General features: G+C 42.4%; 1 protein-coding gene across 4 annotated transcripts in view; it reads left to right on the top strand.

Moving 5' to 3' along the window:
- Nucleotides 1-22,584, top strand: part of dgo (ankyrin repeat domain containing protein 6 diego) — an 858,998-nt gene that overhangs the window by 172,130 nt on the left and 664,284 nt on the right. Inside the window, exon 2 of one of the 4 annotated variants that reach the window (XM_071672032.1) lies at nucleotides 12,908-12,941. The exons of the other annotated variants lie outside the window; for them this stretch is intronic. The gene's annotated coding sequence lies outside the window, so the exon portion shown is untranslated. The remainder of the gene's footprint in view (nucleotides 1-12,907; nucleotides 12,942-22,584) is intronic. 4 annotated transcript variants of the gene reach the window in all.

The following is a 22,584-nucleotide window of genomic DNA, read 5'->3' as shown; positions in this document are numbered from 1 at the left end:
TCCGCTACTGTAGAAGTACTTTCGTACATTTTTTCTGACATTCCGTTTTTCATTTCCTGTTATAGCCATAGGTTGTCCCTTCAGCATCTTTCAGAGAACGGTTGTTCCCGGTCATCTTCAAACTGAAAAAGCATCTTGATGGTTGATAAAATCACCCCATGCTCTTCTCTCTTCCATGCAGGAAGCTCTCACTACAAGTATCTTATGGTTACATCTTTGTACCCTTCTCTCGTCCTTCGTAACTATTTGTTTGTGTTTTGAATGTTGTCACCAAACATGAGAAGCATATTCTAATTTTCAACATATACACTTGATGATTTTCTGAACATTCCCTTATCTTTGTGTGTGTGTGTGTGTGTGTGTGTACGTACCAATATCTAGTTGGTTTAGAATCAGATTAAGTTAGGTTTGTACCATAACCTAACCTAGCGTAACTTGGAAAGAGTTTTTTTCTTCTTTTACAGATTCTTTTATTATCATGTTCCCGTGGTATTTGTATTGACATCATCTTTGTTTCGTGTCGCAACCTGGCTGCTCAGGAAATGCCTTCCCATATCTCTCAGTTCACACATCTCGCCTAACCTCCAGATGTGTACTCCTATTTTGAGCTCTCTTCCGAGGTCATTTTATTTCTTAACTAAGAAATTAGATTGGAAGAGAAAAATAAAATATCGAGTTTTGGCTGATGTTTGGAATATCTGCATTACAGATTAGGGCTAGTCGTAGGCGTTAGTAGAACCTTGAAAGGTTAAAGTGCTTCAAAGCTTCGCGTTTTAGGGATATAGGTCTCACAGCGGCCCACCCTTAAGTTGCCAACGCCCACCATACAGAACATGTAACATCGTTAAATTCCCTTGTATTCCTTGGTCTGGCTAATGGCGTCGGCACTACCACAACCAGCTCTATGGAGCAGAAACCCAAGGAATATGTATATATATATAAAATTGGAAAATTGAACCAACACTGTGACACAGGGTAGGTGGGGCAAGTTTTGAGGTCAGACTAGGAAAGTTGAGAAGCATACAAGGACGAATTAGACTTTTGTGTAACTGGAATAACTTTTCTTCAGAAGAAAAGACTTTACGGCGTCGGAACTATACTCCCAGCTTCAAATATCTCGCAACCCATGTAGGTGAAAGTACTTTTGACATTAATCGAATGTGTGTGTGTGTGTGTGTGTGTGCGCGCGCGCGCGCAGTTTATAATTACCTGCTTGTTCTGAACAAGGAGGGAGTTCTGTTCCCATGGGGCCCCATCTCTTGAACTTCCTGATTTACCATACAATATTTTCGAGTTCTCTGTGCTGTCCACGTTCAATGTCTTATGACTGAATTCTTCCCTTTCCTCCACTGTCGTTTACTATAATTGTTCTTCTTAATATCTTTCGTAGCAAGTTTCTTAATTTTGTATCATTGCATCTGGTTGCTCTGTCCTTGCAACTTTCGAAGCTGGTTTAAGAGTTTTAAGGATTGCGATTAGATCACCCCTTACTCTTCTTTCATTCATGGAGGACAGATTTATCGTCTTCGATCACTCCCAGCAGTTCAGCTCTCTTACTTCTGATACCATCTTAGTTGCCCTCCTCTGGACCTTCTCTTTGTGTTTTTCCGGTGAGCAAACTTGAGAAGCATATACTAGTTTTAGTCTAACGTAGGATGTGAACAGCTCACTAAAATATTTCCTTATCCATGTGCTTGAATGCAGTTTTGATACTTACCAATCGTCACTGTGTCTCCTAAAAGTGGGACTCTGGCGACAGGTTTGGAACGACGTCAACACGCAGGTCTTTCTCACACACACACACACACACACACACACGCACACACACACACACACACACACACACACACACACACACACACACACACACACACACACACACATTGCCTTAACTTGTTTCCTCTAATGTGATATTGATATCGAGACCGTCATTAGTTTGTCGCGTCCCCCATTACCTTTACACTGGGTGGGTTTCATCATCCGCGTATCAGACCAACAATGGAGAGTGTGTCTATGTCCCCCTGTAAACTGATGCAATCCTCTTCCACTTCTTGTAACCCTCGTGTCCCTGACATCTTCCCGTATTCAGGTAAGAGCTCGTTCCTTTTGGCAGGTCATTAACATTAATCAAGAAGAGAATCTGTCCAGAATATAACCCAGCCTCACGCCAATGGTAACCTAAACCTATTGCGGGAAGGTTCCAATGCGTCGTGTTATCGCTCCATCTGATATCGTCTCTCCATCGAAGGAGTTTCCCCTTTTATTCCATCCTGAAGATCCAGTTTCTCACCCAGCCTCCTCCTCCTCTTCCTCCTCCTCCTCCAGGGTCGCATGCTTCCTGTAAGTCCGGACACGGACAATCCACCCAGCCTTCTCGTGTATCAGAAACAGAGCTAACTGCCTCGTAAAGATCTGTGTTAACATCTGACCCTTTATCTTGATAATTTCTTATGGTCTTCTCGCCTTTATTGTCTCTAGTGATTCGTTCTTTAATTCTTTTTTTTTCTAGCTTCCTTCATGTGGATCAAGTTACGAATGACTGGTCATAATACTCTGCCTTGTTTGAAAACGATTCAAAGATCAAAATTAAGATTTCTTCATAAGCTTGGCTCTGTGTGTGTGTGTGTGTGTGTGTGTGTGTGTGTGTGTGTGTGTGTGTGTGTTGGATAAGAGGCCTTGCATTACCTGATCTCGATGTCTGGTTTAGTTTACCTTGTCTTGGCTTATGGTCCCCAATGTGCCTGGTTCATGCAATACTAAAGGTCTTGACATGTTACACATATTATTATAATATAACTGTTAGCTATTTGGCTTAAGATAGCTTCAAAAAATTTCTTTAACGATACTAAGTGGCAGAGTTTCCTCTTGATGTATATTTTTCACTTGCACTCCTCTTTATCATTCCTTTGATTAACATTTTTACTCATTTTACGCAAGTTCCTCACATTACCTTCTGTTTGAATCATCCATAAATAAACAGTCGTTTGAAAAAGTTTGTTTATTGAACTTCGCAACGTGCTGAACACTCGATTCTAGTTATCTTACCTCTCTCTCTCTCTCTCTCTCTCTCTCTCTCTCTCTCTCTCTCTCTCTCTCTCTCTCTCTCTCTCTGTTCTGTTGTCTTACCCCTCTCTGTTCTGTTATCTTACCCCTCTCTCTGTTCTGTTACCTTACCCCTCTCTCTGTTCTGTTATCTTACCCCTCTCTCTGTGCTGTTATCTTACCCCTCTCTCTGTTCTGTTATCTTACCCCTCTCTCTGTTCTGTTATCTTACCCCTCTCTCTGTCCTGTTACCTTACCTCTCTCTCTGTTCTGTTATCTTACCCCTCTCTCTGTTCTGTTATCTTACCTCTCTCTCTGTTCTGTTATCTTACCCCTCTCTCTGTGCTGTTATCTTACCCCTCTCTCTGTCCTGTTACCTTACCTCTCTCTCTGTTCTGTTATCTTACCCCTCTCTCTGTCCTGTTACCTTACCTCTCTCTCTGTTCTGTTATCTTACCCCTCTCTCTGTTCTGTTATCTTACCCCTCTCTTTGTTCTGTTTGAGAGATTTGTCATTCAGGGACCCCGTATACACTCCACTTCTCTCCACACCACACACTCTCTCACTGTCACTTATGCAACAAAGGCCTTTAGGAAAGCTGCAGTTCTTTCACATCATGGCAAGAGGCAAGGAAGTCTTCTCAGTTGCTGCTGGTAGAGAGGGAGAGAGTGTGTGTGTGTGTGTGTGTGATGTTCAACAGTTTCATGTATTTGGTTTATTGTTTGAGTGTATGTCTGTTCGTCTCTCGTGCTTCACTGCGTACGTGTCTGAAGTTAGGACCCCCGGCCTCGAGTCTGTCCAAGGTAGCAGTGGCTGGTCCCTCAGTAGGGACAACACGACCTTCTGGTAATTGGCTCTGAGTGAAGGGAGAAAGTCCGAACAGAAATCACGCAATAGACGCATAGTAGCACAGGCTAGGTAAGAGAGAGCAGCCAAGAGACGCAAAGTAGCACAGACTAGATAGCAGACACAAGGCATTAGACGTCTATTAACGCAGACTGAGTAACAGACCAGGTAACAGACATGGCAACTGAGACTAGATAGCAGACGCTTGGTAGCAGGGACTCTGTAGCATTGGTCAGGTGGTATAGCTGGCCGGTAATGGTTTGGTACAGGACCTGACGAGTGCCGGCATAGGCCAGGCAGCAGACGCTGACCAACAGAAGCTAGGCAGTAGACGCTGGCCAGCAGAGGCCAGGCAGCAGACGTTGGCCAGCAGAGGCCAGGCAGCAGACGCTGGCCAGCAGAGGCCAGGAAGCAGACGCTGGCCAGCAGAGGCCTGGTAGCAGACGCTGGCCAGCAGAAGCCAAGCAACAGAATAGTGACAGCACACAGAAGACCATGTCCTTCATACGTTACTGCTTCGTCTCAGACGGCCTCTGAGCGCCTCAGAGTCAGCATGGCAGACCTCGCGACTAATGATCCAGCCTGGAACGCTGTACACCTGTAATTAAACTCGGGGACGTAAATATCTCTGTGAGTCACTGGTTTCGCAAGGGGCACAAATGTGCGACGGAAAAGAGAATTACTAACAAAACACACACAGCACAAATCCCTCGGAAAACCCTAGATTTGGTGTTTGGAGGATGTCTTTGGAGAGAAGGAAAGTGACGAAGGAAAGTGACGGGAGAAAGAAAATGATGGTATTGCCATGTGGAAAGATATGTATACAGTAAGGAATTGCGGAAAAGTCTCAGAGAGCAAATCCCTGTGAGGATAGTCGTTGAAGACGTCATGGTGAAGTGTGGAGCAACAGCCGAGAGTGAGAGGTGCTGAGGAGGGCATTACCCAGGACCTGATGATGCCGGACCAGACACACACACACACACACACACACACACACACACACACACACACACACACACACACACACACACACAGGTATTTACCCAGCCAGGCTTCTCTTGCCATCACACTCCAGAACGATCAATGATTCGCCGTAGAGGTGAAATCTTTTAGCTCAGTCGTACCGCAGAATTCACTAAACTATAGGATGAGTCGATTGATAGAAATCTAGCGTCAGTGGAACTTCTTAACCTCCTTGAACTGTAGAATGTTTTCAACAGGGAGTTTCCGCACAGTCATACTGTAAACCACTGTCTTCTTCACTTACATAAGCTTTGCCCACAAGGTGGTTTATGGGTATATAGACTATAAAACTTTTCATTAAACCACAAAAACTTAGGAAGGGACATATCAGTGCTTTACCCTGACTAAAAAGAATGTATGTAAACCTGCATATTTGTGATAATACATTACAGGGGGGCAGTGGTGCTGCATTTTGTGTAATTACTAATTCATACAACACGCAGAGGGAATTCCACACATCGCAAGGCCCTTACACCTATGCTCAGGTGCTGGGCTTTGTGTGGGATGATGGGTAGAGTGGAAATGTTCCACATTGTATAGATTTTGTGATGTGTGTATGTGGATGTTGGTCTGTGTGTGTGGATGTTGCATTGTGGGTATGGTTCCATGCAGGTGTTTGCACTGCGTGAGGTTACTGGGCTTTGTGTGGGTATTGGGATGTGTGTGGGTGTTGGACTGTTTGTGGATGATGGTTCCTCTGTGTGGATGTAGGCTTAGGCTGTGTGTGGACTTTGGCGTGTGTGTGTGTGTGGGTGTTGTACTGTGCTTAGATGTTTGTGTGGGTGTTGGACCATGTAATTACCTGAGTGTAATTGCCATTTTGTACTGTACGGGGAGGGAGTTTTACACCATGGAGGCCCATCTTTTGAACAGCTTCTGCTATCTTAAACATAGATTTTTGTATTTTGTCTACATTAACCACATCTATCGTCATTTCATCCCATTTTTCTACTACTGTTATACTGTAAAAGTATTTTTTCTTATCTTTTCTATCAAGTTTTGCTGCCCTCCTCTAGACCTTCTCAATCAGATTTTTGTGTTTAGGTTCGGTGACCAAATTTGAGAAGTATGTTCTAGTTTTGGCTGTATGTTTGGTGAGAACAGCTTCCTGAAATATTCTATCCTTGTTCTGCTAACTGATCATAGAATCTTACGTTTACTTCTGGTGTCTGTGCGGGGAGGGTTGTAAAGCAGTGCTGCTTTTGTTATTTTCTTACGAAAATTATGTTTAATTTCCACATAATTGCGGTCGATCTTATTAGCTACAATATTTATTACTATGGGATTTGAATCGGCTTTAGCAAGAAGTGAGACACCTCCTCCTACTGTCCCTGTTACAGAGAGTGTACACTGGAATTATTGGGCTAGAAGATCTGTATCGTTCGTCACTAACCAAGATTCGGGAATGTCATTCACGTCATAATGCGTACACTCCGAACGTTAACGTGAAGTATATTTAGATGTAAATGAGTTCTATCTCGAAGGGTAATTACGGTTGCTCTATCTTTATGCCTTTCGAAGAACTAGTAATTGTTGACGCAATCAAACTGGTTTTGAAATCTTGAGGGTTGTAATGAAATAGTTTTTCATTCTTCTCTGGGCCATGGTGGACAAATTCACGGCCTCTAGCCCTTACCTGTAATACGGCTTTCTAAATTCCGGTACCCTCTTTGTTCCCCTCCTCTAGACCTTCTCTATCATTTCTTTGTACTTCTTCAAGCCTGGTGATCAGATTTGTTTTAGCCTGATGTTGGATATGAACAGCTTGCCGAGTATTAACTTATCCGTGTATTTCAGTGCAGTTCTAATATTTGACAGTAGACAGTTTGTTTGTGCTTGTCTCTTAAAGTGAGGCCGTGGCGACAAGTCATGTGTGTGGGCGCTGGCTTGTTTGTGGATGTTACTTTACGTGTGGATTTTGGCTTTTGTATGTAGGTGTTTGGATGCTTTTCGGGTGCTGGGATTTGTGCAACTGTTTGGCTGTGTATTGAAGTGATGGACCGTTTCTGGGAATGTTAGGATGTGTGGGTATTAGGATGTTTTTGGGTGATGGGAATATTAGGTTTTGTGTGGGTGGTGTACTTGGGTGGGAGGTAGGGTTAGGCTTTGCGTTGAGTTCATGGGCTGTGTGCAGTGATATTTAACTGCATGTGGGTCCGTTGGGCCTCGTGTGGGAGTCATAACATGAGAAGTAATGGACGTGTTTCTATGTGGGATTATGGGAGAATGTGTAGGAGAACTAGGCTGCGTGTTTGAGTGTAGACCGTGTGTAGGAGTATGCGTCAAAGTGTCTGGACAATATTTTGAGTTGTATACATTTCAGGATTTTATCTAAATGAGCTGTTTTTCCCGTTGAGAACGCTCTCTCTCTCTCTCTCTCTCTCTCTCTCTCTCTCTCTCTCTCTCTCTCTCTCTCTCTCTCTCTCTCTCTCTCTCTCTCTCTCTCTCACACACACACACACACACACACACACACACACACAGACACACATCAGATGTTCTGATACCATCTCGCCCAATACACTTGCTGCACAGAAACATGAGTAGACCACATCAGGTATTCAGAAATGCGGTGTAGCCATCTCTAAGGAAGGTGGTAGGGATACAATCCTTGAACTATATATAGCCCAAAATCACAGACAAATGTAAACATGTAAACTGCCGGGAAAAGTAACGGAGAATTAGGTTGATCAGTACTTGAGAAGTAGAAATGGATCTCAGTGGTGGAAGTGTAGGTTTAGAGAGATGGGGTCAGGGTTGTACATATTTACCGGGACCTTATGACAGGGCTAGCAAGCATCAGTGTAAGGAAAGAATGGGTGTGTGAATCATGAGTCACTGTGACTGGTAGGCAACAGAAAGAAAACGGCAAAATTTCATTTTCAAACAAGTCAGTGGTAACTCGTAGTTTCCAACGGAGGTGGATTTCATTGATGCTGTTTCTTCAGATTTAATGTAAGGTTCTTGCTGAAGAAAGTTGTGACATATTTGAACGTTTGGTTGTTGATGATAAGCATAGAAAAAATGTATAGTTAACTTCTTGGATATAGAAGGAATGAAGAGGTCAAGTCTCATAACGAATACAAGATAGGAGGAGGAATGACTATAATACGAGAGAAAAGAAGTTAATCATCCAGGAGTGATGTGGGGATGACATCACGTTTGGAAACACTTCAGACGAACTGTCGAATGTCCGAAAATGGTAGGTTGGGTATTGAGAACATTCAGGGTAAGAGAAGCAAACTGTGGAAAAGTATTAAGTGATGCCTGGCAGGGCATGGTTGTGTGGCTCTTGGTATTCCAGATCTAACCTAAACGGCTCGCCGCATGGATTCGAATCATATTTCAGAATAGTTTTTATCGTATTTGATTGAAAATTGTAAAGAGTATTCCAGGATGACCCCTTCTTTGAATCGGAGAAACGAAGAGCTAACGTTACATACCGAATACAAGATGGAAAAAGGACTGATCTTACCGTCAGGGATATGTGGTATAGATCTAACATAAGATATGTAACGATCTCAACCACTTTAAAGGGATTGTCGAATCTTCAGAGATGACAGGTTGGACACGCTGAGAACATTCAGAATAAGGAATGCAAGACCAATGATAAAATGATGGCGCAATTCAAAGCGTTTGATCTTCCTGATTGGCTTAGGGTAATGTGCTCATATTACCATACAGGGACGGAGAAATTGCTGAGATTATAAACGTTCAGAGTTCCTTTACCGCTCATATCGCTGGGACGAACTAAAACTGTGTTCATTAGAACTGCGAAGAATAGAATAGATTACACATGGAAAATACGAGAGAAGCTGTTCCCTAACTTATACACTTGCTAGAATGATGTAGTGGGTAGAATGTGCAGACTGAATCTATCTTAGAACAGGAATATGTAAAGCAGTAGGTAAACAGATATCAGGGGCCCTTGCCTCTTTAGATTATTACCAGTGAATATAAGGAACGCCTTAGGGAGACATCAGAGTTAAAGAAACGGATTGACAGCCTCCTTCAAGAAGTACCAAGCCAGGCAGGTTGCACAACATAGGGAGGGGAAGACCAGCAGCGACAAAGAATCTGGTAGACAAGGTCCACACCAACGAAGCTTGGTTGCAAAACTGGGAGAGCAGGTAGAAGCTGACATACAGTTTGTTGATAACTAATGGTATTCACAGTAGTTTGGATGAGGTTTCTTACGGTGATTTGCACCATTTTCTATGGATTTCATATTGTGGTGTGTAACTGCAACCTTTGGGACGAGGGATCACAGGTAGCGGGAGAGGAAGGTGGCGACAATGGTGCAGTAGCTTTGTCTCGAACTGTCAGATGAGCTCCAAGTGATGGCAGGAGAAAGTCGAGTGGGTCGTTGTATTGGGTTCCTCGTGATAAGTTTTGTGCGAGGGACCAAGGATGATGTTGCATGCACTTTTTTCGCGCGCGCGTGTGTGTGTGTGTGTGTGTGTGTGTGTGTGTGTGTGTGTGTGTGTGTGTGTGCTTAAATCTCGCCTTTCGTTCATATAATGTACATGCATAAACATGTTTCTCCTTATACTTTAAGCCTTGGGAGAGCGTTCTAGAAGTAATCCTTCATTTATCCCATGGTAATTTTCTCTCTCTTTGAGCTACTGGTCCACACAGACTTTCCCTTCAGCTCGACTTCTGATATTTCCCCGGCTGTCATAACGTGTTGGTAGCGGCTGCCTCACGCCCGTGTTTGCCATGATAGGTCAGTCGGACCCAAGAACGTTCGCTGTTACGTAAGATATTCGGGTTATCATGTTGTAATGCAGGTGTGACATTCGTCGAAGCTGTTTAGATGAGGTCATTCTGTCCTCTGATGGACCCAAAGGATCGTGCCCGTTGTTATCAGAGCTTCTGTTAATTCTTGGGCCTCACAGATGTACTACAGTCCAGGATTCCAGTATCCGTTTCCTCTGGAAGATTTCGGTTCCTGGATATCAGCGGCTGAATATGACTGGTTGGTGATCGGTCATCTTTTGTAGTTTGTTTGTGAATGTATCCGACGAACAAAAGTGCTCGATTATAAATGTTTTTAGGCTGCTAACATTTGGTGACGGCTGGACCATGGAACGGCACACTCTGACCTTTGGCTACCTCGCCTGCGCTGGGTGTACGAGATGAGATCATTAGATGGTTATCTGCTTGTAACACTGATTCAGCGAGCATCGTGTCTATGATGTTGCTCAGCGGGTGGTGTAAGCTGTGTCGGGGGTTGTCTGGAGTGGTTCAAGAGAATGGTTACTCGGGTGTACTGTAGCTGGGTGGGTGTAGGCGCCTGGCTGGCTGGTTGTGGGTGGGTGTCTGCAGGGCTGGAGCAGGTCAGCCCGCCTGTGTGTGTGTGTGCTCATATAACTCGCCGGAGGTCATGATGTCTGAGGCCCGGCTGAGGGTCGGCAAGGTGGATGGGGCAAGCCAGATGCTCGACCTCAGATAACCTTAGAGATTGTGCTTATCTGTTGATACTTCGTATCACTTTTTTCCTCCATGTGGATTATCCTGAAAATTGACTCTGTTCTCTACTACCCATCGGGTTTAGTTATGAGCAGCAGGTAGTAGGATGGATGGTGTAAGCTGTGCCTCAGAGCGTTCCATCGTTGATTCCCGACATTTAGCTGTTGCTGGTGATGGTGTTAGCGAGTCGCTGATCACCTCCCGATAGCATCACGTGTGTCGTGGGGGGAGAGAGAGAGAGAGAGAGAGAGAGGGAGAGAGAGAGAGGAGGAGGAGGAGGAGGAGGCCAGGCTGTGTTGGCCGCCCGTATTGGGCTGTGCTTAGATGGTGTTGTGTGCTGGTCATAAACCTGCTTCATGTGTCGCCATCTCGTTGCTGGAAATATAATGCTTTATTTGGTGTTAACCCATGAACCTAACCCTCTTAACTGCAGCATATTTTGCTTTTTGTTTCCTTTTTGTCCCAGTCAGTAAGCTGCTTTTGTAGGAAGCACAGTATTTAGTAGAGTCGAGAGAGCTTGAAAATGATGTGGTAGTGTGCTTGTTCATATGGTCAGCTGTGGTGCAGTCCGGGAGCCTCCAGTTATAGCAGTTAATTTGTATCTGTGGTCCAGCCAGGCGGACCCTGTCCTTAAGTCCTCTTGGGACTCGAAGCCTGGCAGATAATACCTGGAGCTTCGCTGAGTTGCCGCTGCTACCCTGACACTTAGCAAGACGAAAGATAATGATATACAAGAAATAGATCAGATACGTGATGTACGAATACGACAGCAACAGTTGTATGAATAAACCCCGTCTTTGGTTGATAAGGCGTTGCTAAATGAGTGTAAAAACAGTGAATCACTTTATTATGGCGTAAGAGTAATCATATATATATATATATATATATATATATATATATATATATATATATGTGTGTGTGTGTGTGTGTGTGTGTGTGTGTGTGTGTGAAGAATGACCTTTCATTACGAGTTTAAGCATTGCTAATATGATAATCAAATGTTATTTCAACATAATCTGTGACTTAGTAAAGGCACCTTCCAGACTGTACAACTTTGTGTGCACCTGATGGAATTTTAGTCGTGGGAGATGTCGTGATGTTGCTTACACACGCGTCACTGTGCCCCTGATACTTGCTGTGTGGAGAACCTGTCTGCCCTTGCTCTCTCTCTCTCTCTCTCTCTCTCTCTCTCTCTCTGACGGCTGCGAAGTGAGCCCGCACTTCAGTGTCTGTCGCATGTCGCTCCTTTGGCCCATGTAGCTGTCTGTTCTTTCTGCCACACCCACACGTCGGCTGCTGGCTTTCACTCTGCAGACGTACAGTCTCCACTCCGCCTCACGCTGAACACCCAACAACACGTCACTCGCATGACTCGTTCTTCGTGACTATATTTTCCTGCTGGCGAGCGCTGAGCGCTTGGCCTGATCAGCATTATACCAACGAAGGTACTCTTGATTACGTCTCTCTCTCTCTCTCTCTCTCTCTCTCTCTCTCTCTCTCTCTCTCTCTCTCTCTCTCTCTCTCTCTCTCGTGCAAACCGGAATTCATTAACAAGTGATCAAGGGAGGATAATTCGCTAATTAACTTGATTGAAGACATTCTTCCAGTCCAGCTAATTAATTCATACACCAAGTTGAGGCAGAAAAAAATAAAAGAAAAAGAAAAATATCCTCGACCTTGTGCTCACCACCGCCGTCAGAGACAGGATCAACCCACGCCAGGGAGGCGAGACTCTCTGTGGCAGAATTGCGATCACTGTGTTACTGTACTGTGGCAGTTGGGAAGCTAACCATGTAACAGACGTTTGATTCCAGACCACGTAAGAGCAAGCCTGGAGAAAATTAGACAGGAAATTATCGATAGTGACTGAATGAAACTTCTTCGTGATGATAGAGTGGGACTGATGAAAAGTATTTCTGAAAACAGATTATTTCTTACTGAAGGTGGAAGCGTACTAAGAAGAAGAGGTCCTATGTAATCTCAAAACCGGCCTGGATGACTAGAAATATAGAAGTATTTCGCTATATATATATATATATATATATATATATATATATATATATATATATATATATATATATATACTGCAAGAGCAGTCGGTTGATATACAAGGAAGAGACATAGCTAGGTCGCCATTGCAAACAAGCGTCACCGGGTGGGTGGTGGTCGGGTGTGTTCAAGTCTGGCATCATGCCCGTCATGTAATTTTTACGAGGCAGACAGGAAAAGGAACTGTATGCAGATTTTCCCTGCAGTAAATCTATCCAATTTGCATAGACCTTCACTAATATTGTTACAAATTTCATAGTGTATTTGATGATAGAAGATTCAATGATATTTCTCGTGATAAAGGAGTTAAGTGTTAATAACCGAGTTAGCACTATTCCGGTCACTACAGTGATCATAATTTTTAACGTGATTAAATGAGGTGCTTGATTCTTGTCATGTTCTTATGTTTATGTTGCTTAAGTCTAACATTAATATCCTTACCAGTTTAACCGACATGAAACATCAATTTTTACAGGGTACCTTATAAACACAGCCCGCAGAACTTCCTGGTGAGTTCCCGATTAAGATATTCTGTATAGTATTGTTATTGCTGAATACTACAATTACATTAAAGGATTTAAGTAACCTGGGAAGTAATGTAAAATCATTAAAAAGAAGTAAAAGATTCTTGGTATCAGGGGGAGGTTTGGGTTGAACTCTATATAATGATTTTTTTTGCTAACTTAAGGGATTTATCAATGAAAGATCTAGGGTGCTTTAACTTGGATCCAACAGAATCTATCTTATCAAACTCATCATTATTGAATTCCGGATTACATATGCATAATGCCCTAAGGGACATAGACTGGAATGATGATGATTTAAGTCTGTCATGTTGAGATGAGTAATAATTGATATATGAACAAACATTTGTAAGTTTTCTGTATATGCTAAACTTGAACATATTTCTATCCCTATGAGTCATGCAATCTAAAAATGCTAACATACCATTTCCACTTCTACACTAAAGTCGATTGAAGGTACTACATTAAGTAAAGGGATAAATGTTTGTAAATTTTCGTTTGATGGCCAGACACAGAGAACATTATCTGCAAAGCTAAACCAGACTACGAGAAGGATGGTGATACACTAAGAAAGGACAAAGAACAACAACGAAACTTAAGTCCAAATATAAGAAATCTGCCATACAAAGATAGGCTGAGACGATTAAATTTTTTTTTAGTCTTCAGAAGGGTAGATTTTGCGGTAACCTTGTGTGTGTTTTCCAAGTTTTGAACGAAATAAACACCTATAGTCATGAGGCTCATTGTCAAATGATAGAATAACACTGTCACTAGGAAGAATGGAATAAAACTTAAAGCTAAAAGATGTTATGCTGTTACAGAAAAAACATTTCTTTGTAGGTAGGTACAATAAATACCGGGAGGAGAAGATACTGTTCAATCTTGTTAATGTACACATTGTTAACATCTTGAAAAATCAGTCTGCTATTTTTTTAATCGGTTCGTTTATCTACAGTATAAATACAATAAAAGATATAAATATACATCCATTCTTTTTTTTTCACATTCCATGCCCTAAGAATACACTACGGTCCAGTAGATAGTGGGATAGTGCAGGAAACTTTTATAGCAAGAAAGTATTTTCTCTTTCATTCTCTTCTCTTCACTAATGCTTGGTTCCTCTTCCACTTTTTCCTGCCAGTTGTTCTTGGCGAAGGGAATGGAGGGTCGGGAGAGAAAGAGCCCTTCTTTCTTTTCTAGCCTTACCTCATCCACCTGAATTAGGAGCAGCAATAGGAGGAAGTAGATAGTAAAAGTATAACAATGACCTCTCTCTCTCTCTCTCTCTCTCTCTCTCTCTCTCTCTCTCTCTCTCTCTCTCTCTCTCTCTCTCTCTCTCTTCCCCCAACCCGTCGTGACGTCCGCTCGTGGCTGAGACAATCTAGGTTATCATTCCACGTCTAATTACGGTATGTCTTATATATTCTTTTTTCAACCATTTAGATTTCAGTCTCTGATAGGAGTTATTCTTGTTACCCGGCCTTAGGGCATCCGAACCGCTTGTTATCCGAACATTTGATACCAGCTCTCCTTCCGCATTGGCTTCTTCGCCTCACTTACCGATGTTGTAATTGAATGAGTGGCTCGACATTATATCACGCTCAGATTTACTCTCTTCGGTCGTACTAGGTGTGTAGGTCGACTGTAGAAATAGGACTGTCGTTAGACTGTGTTTGGTTCATACTTGCTGGCAACCAGTTGGAGGGGAGGTGGAAAGGGGTTGTAATGCTAGATGACCAAGGAAGAGTAGCTCAAGGATCACCTTGTGGTATCGTAGAGGTCACTCACCACACAGTGCTATGGTCAGCATTTGATGCCGCTGAGGCCAAGAAGTGATGCTGTAGCAGTGAGCGTGTTGTGCTGTACATGTTAACACTTGCTGCTTCATCGATCATCGAGGTAGATGTTAATACGTTGTCCCATCATACGTAAGCAAACTGAACTTTACGTGTTTCAGTTCAGTCTGTCAAGGTCAAATATTCAAGTTTCATTTCAGTCTTTCGTTTTGTGTCATTTCGGGAAAAGTGCAACTCTCCCTGCAGCCGAAAGGAGTCGAATCTCGTACTTGTATAATAAGCTATCGTGAATGTCGTTATGGCCAAGTTTTCATCACCAAGTACATAGAGTCCTGTATAGTGAAACCAGTACATCATGGGTGTCGTACAGTGAAGCCATCACATCGTGGTATAGCATTATAAGGCCAGACCTTAGTGGTATAGCACTGTATGGCCATCACGTCTTGGTGTGGTGCAGCGAAGCCAGCACATTGTGGCGTAGAACTGAGACCAGCACGTCTTGATATGGTACAGTGAAGCCAGCACCCGGTGGTATAGTTCTCTTAGACCAGCGCATCTTGGTGTGGTACAGGGGTGTAGAAATTTATACACGTTACTCTATTTATGTTGGATGATTGCATATAAGTTATGGCATGAGTTCTCCCATCTTGAGTCCTCCATACCATGAGAAGAGGGTAATGTTCCCACCTTGAACTACCTCCATCATTAGAAGAGGGTAATGTCTCCATCTTGTGGCCCAACCACCACTAGATGAGAGTAGTGTCCCTACTTTGAGGTGCCCCCAACGCTAGAGGGAGGTAGGAAGCCCACCTTGAGGCCTCCCCGCCACTAGTGGAGGGTAGTGTGCCCACCATAAGGCCTTCCCTTCACTAGTGGAGGGTATAGTGCTTACCTTGAGGCCTCCCTACCACTCAAGGAGGGTAGTGTCCACCTTGAGGCCTCTTCACCATCTGATGAGGGTTGTATGCTCGTCTCGAGTCTTCCTCACCACTTACGGAACACATTCAGTCATACAGAGTCTGGCGTCACTGCGCCTGAGAGATCGGTTAGGTTCGAAGGGAGGAGAGACTGTGGCTCCCTTTCCAGGGCAGCTATGCTTGCTGGGGGTGTCCTCGGTGATGGATGGACGTAGTCGGTCCTCGGGTTCTTGCCTTCACCCGACACCAGTGCATGTTGGAGTGTCAGGCGGATAATGATTCATGATAGCCACGATGAGCGTCTCAGCGGGACGCGGCCGGGGCGGGGAAAAACATGGGCATGATGGAAGGGTCTTGGATGCTGGAGGAAGCATCAGTGCTTCTGATCTTTGCAGGTGGTTGGTGATAACTGCCTGGCTTCTGTGGCAGCTCTGCAGGTGGCGACGCACTTGCTCCACCTCGAGTGTGGGCAGAGGGTAGAAGGGTTGACCATACTGCTTCGTCTCGTTGATATGCAGATGTACGTATATACTGAACTCTGATACATCAGTTGTTTTTCAGTTTTATAACAGACACACACACACACACACACACACACACACACACACACACACACACACACAGACACACACACAGACACACACACACACACACACACACACACACACATATTCGTGTGCTGGTATATATGAGACTGACATTCACGTATGTGGACGAGAAGTTATTCAGCAAGCTGTTCACTTCTTGGGTTAGGATAGAATAGTATACGTTTATTTAACTGGTCACCTCACCTAAAGAAGTACAAGAAAGAAATTGATAAGGTTCGGAGGAGGACAGTATAGATGGTACCAGAATTAAGGCCGCTAAGTTACAGGAAAAATGTTAGACACTTTAACTATTTCCACCATAAGATAGAAGAGTAAGGGGTGACCTGATCGCAAACTTTAAGTTTTTGAAACTGTTTGACGAAGTCAGCAATGAAAAGTTTTTAGAAAGATGCAAGGATAGAACAACCAGAGACCATAACATGAAATTAAGGAAGAAACTTGTTAGAGAAAATGTAAAGAAGGATAAGGATAGTTGATGGACGGAATAAACTGAATGATGAACTTGTGATAGTAGAGAAAGTTCCAGAGATGGGGACCCACGAGAGCACATCTCCTTGAGATCAGACTGGAAGAGTTCATAGGTCACATTGCTCTTGACTCGGTCTGGTAAGTATATAGACCTATGACATCCTTAGATAAGAGGATGGTGCGCTTTAAGGTACAATCCACACACACTGTGTACCTGGAGGAATTAATCGGAGGATCTGGCATCTCGACGGAATTCCATTTTATATGCAGGCCTCCTAAGGCCGAGTTTGTAGAGGTAGTTGTGACAAGAGGAGAACCATAGACTCCCCTCTGTTTATTATGGCATCATGTTCAGATTATCCTATAGTCTGGGAACACTCTGACGGCAAAAGATAGAACTGATAAAGATGATTTTAAGGTATTTGACTCTGTACCTTCATCTGCAGACACGGCCATGGAAGCAGACGCTCACTCTACACGTCTCACGGATATAAACTGTATCGATAGGTATCGGTGTACCCTCAACCACTTTTCTTTGGTAGTGTCAACGATCCTGATTTTCGTCTCATAAACGAAAGATGTGAATCTTCACTATTGCTATCATGTTTGGTCCTCTTATTGTGGTAGAAATATTTTGGTTACTGTATGGAAAGTTTTTTAATTTCTTATTATCATACGTTTATTATACGCAAATTATATTCCAAACAGCTAATAGTTACGTGTTTGTATATGTCATTCCACTTTGATGATTGACATGGTAATTATCCTAAACGTTCCCCATACAAGGAAATAATGACGTAGATGATATTGCTTCTAAAGCTTCATATGTAGAGTAACCCACAGGTCGGCTCTGTCTTCGGGGAGAAAAAGTTTTTCTTGCATCGAGGAAAACTTTGTAATCGTGTCGAGCCGAAATCATGTCACTCTCCCCAGGGTGATGCTGGAGAGGAAAGCCATCGACCGGTCATCATTCTCCATCGTGGGAGTATAAATGGACAAGCGTCTCTCTTCGTGAACATGGAGGAGACGTGGCAGTTGCAAGACGGGCAAGAGACTTTGCTTGCCTGCGTCGAGTAGGCAAACATCTCGACGGTAAAGGCTGTCAGACGCCTTCAACTCCCAGATTCGACCCGTTATGGAGAGCTCGCTTTTTGTGGGGGTGTTCTCGTCCTCGAACGCACCAGAGTCTGACGCTCCACCAATATCACAGTCACTTCAGCTTCACATGCACGTAGCTGGTGTGTGTGCGTGCATTTCATGAGATATACAAAGTACACACTCCTTATTTAGCAACGTTTGTGAGTGTGTTTCCTCCACACACAAGCTGTACGAGACTTTGCAACCAGTGACAAGGTCCATTTGCTCGTACATCGAAATATATAACTCGTGGAGTGATCAACTGCAGCAGGAAGATGTGTGTGTGCAAGCAGTAGGGTTACTGCAGCAAGCGGAGCCAGACATGAACGTCAGGAGACCCAGAAGTGGCAAAACTTCAATAATAAGCTGGATATCCTTAAATGTTTTCTCACATTATGTTAGATTTGCAAATATGTGACGTAGGATGAAGAGATAAGTTGATAATTAAGATTATAAAGCGAATTTATATTTTCATAAAATGATGGTTGGTTGGTTGGTTGGCTGCTTATTTGAGCGTGAGGACTATTGACTGCTTGGGTCATGCAAGCCGTCCACGCTAGGTTACAACCAGCATTCGATAAAACACAATGACCATCATCAGGTGATCGTGGTAATTGTATGGCCATAATCACTCACCCTGCTTCTGTGGTCCTTGATAGACAGGTCAAAGAAATTTATGTGTGATTGAATTTAATCAAGAGAAAGAATATTCCCTACATGTCGTAAAAGGCGACTAAAGGGGAGGGAACAGGGGGCTGGAAATCCTCCCCTCTCGTTTTTAATTTTCCAAAGAAACAGAGAAGGGGGCCAAGTGAGGATATTCCCTCTAAGGCTCACACCTTTGTTCTTAACGCTACCTTGGTAATGCGGGATAAGGTGAATATGTATGAAAAAAATAAGAAAATATAAAAAGTATATATATATATATATATATATATATATATATATATATATATATATATATATATATATATATATATATATATATATGTATATAGGAAAAGTATCAGCAAGACCTGAATAAACGCCTTTGATTTTAATGGTTTACCTTTCGGTAATTACAAATACCATCATGGGAGCCTATTAAGGAAGGATGATATGCAGATAATATCTACATTATGAGTTTCTTTTCAAAAGGTAAAATCTAAAATGTTCCATTATTAGATAACCTAACGTCAAGAATGTACATTTTGAAATACTGGCCAGCACAGAGATGGTAATGTCGTCAGCGTGATCCCGTATTGCTGACAAGGGTGCTTTGGTACTTAGGTATTTCGTTCATAGTGACCGCCCAAGGTGCTCATGAATACACGTCCTGAGGTGTTAGTTAGACTTGCCAATATACAAAGCATTACAACTGTTGTACTTATACCGGTAGACAGTTGACGACTGCACCTCCACATGAATGACATCCTTGAACTTGAAAACTGACTGAATTGTATCACAGATGTTGATTTGTGATTAATACTCGCGTAATGATATCTTTATTCTCTTACGAAGTATATGACGGTCCTTCCCGATGAACAAGACTGTAAATTGTATCACATCCCTAGGAACAGTTGGTTTTACTGATGGACATGATGATTTGTTTAGTATTTTACCAATATACACATTAATGAAGTTTAAGGGAAAACTGTCCTTATGTAGTTTTTTTTTTATCAATTCACTGCATTGTGGAGTTTTAAGATAGAGAGAACGTTTATAAAATGCTGGTGTGGCCAGGCGTTACCACAAAGTTGCGTTTATGTTCGACCAGGATGAAAGAAGTCAATTTCGTGTAAGGACCAGTAGATGTTAGTACCACATGCACTGAAGTGAGGGAATTACCACACACATTGACTTAATATCAAGAAAAGAGTGGATGATTTTTTGTTTCCACTTCTGAGGTAGGTCCAATGTTGTTATGTTGGGAGTTCCGATGGTGTAGAAATAAAGGCATCTGGTCCGCAGACTAAAATATCAAGACTGTACCATGTGCATAACGTCCATAAAACAAGGTTTGATATGTGATGGCCACTCCTCAAGCCACCTGACATTATGGTGGCGTAAAAACGCACTAGCCAGTGATGGGCCTGTTGGGGAATCCGTCATTACCCCATCCGTGCGCCTTCATGCAGCGTCCATTGAACAAGAGGAAATCCATCACTCGATGACAAAGGTGATAATGCCTTAGGCTGAGACTTGAATGACCCATGAACTGTGTTTTTATGGCTGGATTTCAGTAGTTGCTATACAGAGGCATTTCGTGGGAGGAGTTTAATAGTTCCCATATATATATATATATATATATATATATATATATATATATATATATATATATATATATATATATATATATATCTTTCTTTTTTCTTTCAAACTATTCGCCATTTATATATATATATATATATATATATATATATATATATATATATATATATATATATATATATATATAAAAGGCCACGGTCCTTTTTAATGGGATCTTGCAGCTTCGAAGCTGCGCTCCAGCGAGAAGCAGGGAAATGCTTGTGTGTGTTTTTTGTGTCCTCTTCTTAGAAGCCGACATGGTAGATGCAACTGCATGCCCTTACCATGGTTAACTCGAATGTATATATATATATATATATATATATATATATATATATATATATATATATATATATATATATATTCTGTGCATGATTATTCCATAGCCTCTCTCCAAACAAGAGTCCTGGCGTTACCCAGGACTTCTCTCCTGCGCCATTTCCTGTAACAGTTCCCACGGGCTGATCCGAAGTGGGAAGTTCTTTGACGAGACTGTTCTCCCAATTATGTAGCCTCGCCAAAGGTGAGCTTTCACTCGAGGTGTACCCTAATGCAGGTGTATATATAGATAGATAGATAAGTAGATAGATAGTTAGAAAGTTAGATCGGTAGATAGTTAGATTGATAGGTGGATAGATGATAGATAGAAGTTTTATATGTACCGAAACATGTACATCATTATATATATATATATATATATATATATATATATATATATATATATATATATATATATATATATATATTTCTTTTCTTTCATACTATTCGCCATTACCCGCGTCAGCGAGGTGGCGTTAAGAACAGAAGACTGGGCCTCTGAGGAATCATCCTCATCCAGCCCCCTTCTCTGTTCCTTCCTTTGGAAAAAAAAAAAAAATGTAGAATGAATATGAGCCAAAGAGGCTGCTTCTTCTGTTCCTGACACTCCCTTGTTAATGCAAGAAAAGACAGGCAACCAGTTATTAACTTATTCCACGGAGAGAATGAACAGCTGGGTTAAGTGAGACAAATGCCGTGTCCAGGATTCGAACCCGCGCCTGGGTGATTCATTGTCAGTGACGTTGAATACTACACCACGGAAGCTCGTGATGTCTCTTGTTATGTATAGTGTGAATGACTTCGCAATGACGCTCATAACACTTCCAGCATTATGGGTATTCTGGAGTAAGACCAACAGCTGGAACTCCAATCTCAATTTTTTTTTTGTAACAATCACATTGGCTTTTGAAGCAGCATCTCGTCCTTAAACACCTGATATTTGCTCTCCACTCACGGCATTTGTTCTCATGACCTCCACACCACACCACCACCACGGCTCCCAGCCACCTCTCCTGCAGAAGACAAAGGTGAGCCAGCGCCACAGCCTCCTCAGATTTTTTCTGTCCACGCTTCTTCATCATCAACCTCTGCAGTATCTTTGTGATCTTTTCCACGTTAATTGGTTGGGGCTTAACATAGATATAGAAAGGTTTGATTTAGAAATCATGAGTTTTATAAGAAGACGTCGATTCCCATACATTCTTGATCACATTCTTGATCTAAGAAGTATTAGAAGTTGTCGGACTTCGTGGAGGATGTGAAACTAGCGACGTGCGCTTACCTCAGAGATAAGGGGTTGTTAATCTCTCTGTATCATAGCTCTTCCTCAATTTATGATGGTGCTGCCGCCTCTCGGAAGGTCCAGTTTCATAGAATTAACCCACCAAGCTACTCTCTCTCTCTCTCTCTCTCTCTCTCTCGCTTCCTCTTTATGTCGTGATAACATTTCCTCGGTCTTGAGGTCGTCAGACATCGAGTTCTTCCTTCTCTCTGGTGGACTTTTGCCCTCATATCTTCCTTCTGTCACATCCTCCAGCCGTCTTCCTCCTCACAGTATATGTTTTGTCTAGTTCTTTTATGTTCGCGATATTATTCTGAGTAAATTCCTTCCCTCTTTCACCTCACATAAACACTTTCGTCGCTTTGATGTTCTACCCAACTTGCCTTCATTCTTCGTCAGGTCCACTTTTCAAAGTTTTCTAACTGTTCTTTTATTTTTTGTTTTCAAGGTTCACGTTACCGCTTCATACAGAAGCAGCAGCTCAGCTCTTTTCTGTCCATTGCTTAAGCATTATATCAAACTTGCCTGAGAAAGACGTTTTTCTCTTCGTTCAAAGTTGGTCTACCTATACCAGTTCGGGTCTTTGCTTCCATGTTACAATCTCCATTGTAAGGAGTAGCACTTCCTAGGTACTTGGAATATTTTACTTTTTCAGGTAGTTACGGCTCCTTTCTTAAAAGTTTTGAAAGTCTAATTTACCAGATGCTCTCTATAAACTGTTTTTCAAAGATTTTTGGATAAATATTCCAACAGTTATTTGAGTGTGAAAAATGAAGTTATCAGATGCCAGTTGCATACTCACTCGTTCTAATA

This window comes from Panulirus ornatus, chromosome 1, assembly GCF_036320965.1.
Source record: "Panulirus ornatus isolate Po-2019 chromosome 1, ASM3632096v1, whole genome shotgun sequence".
Classification (NCBI taxonomy): Eukaryota; Metazoa; Arthropoda; class Malacostraca; order Decapoda; family Palinuridae; genus Panulirus; species Panulirus ornatus.
The sequence above is the reverse complement of the archived record's forward strand: the minus strand, read 5'-3'. Positions and strand labels throughout refer to the sequence as shown.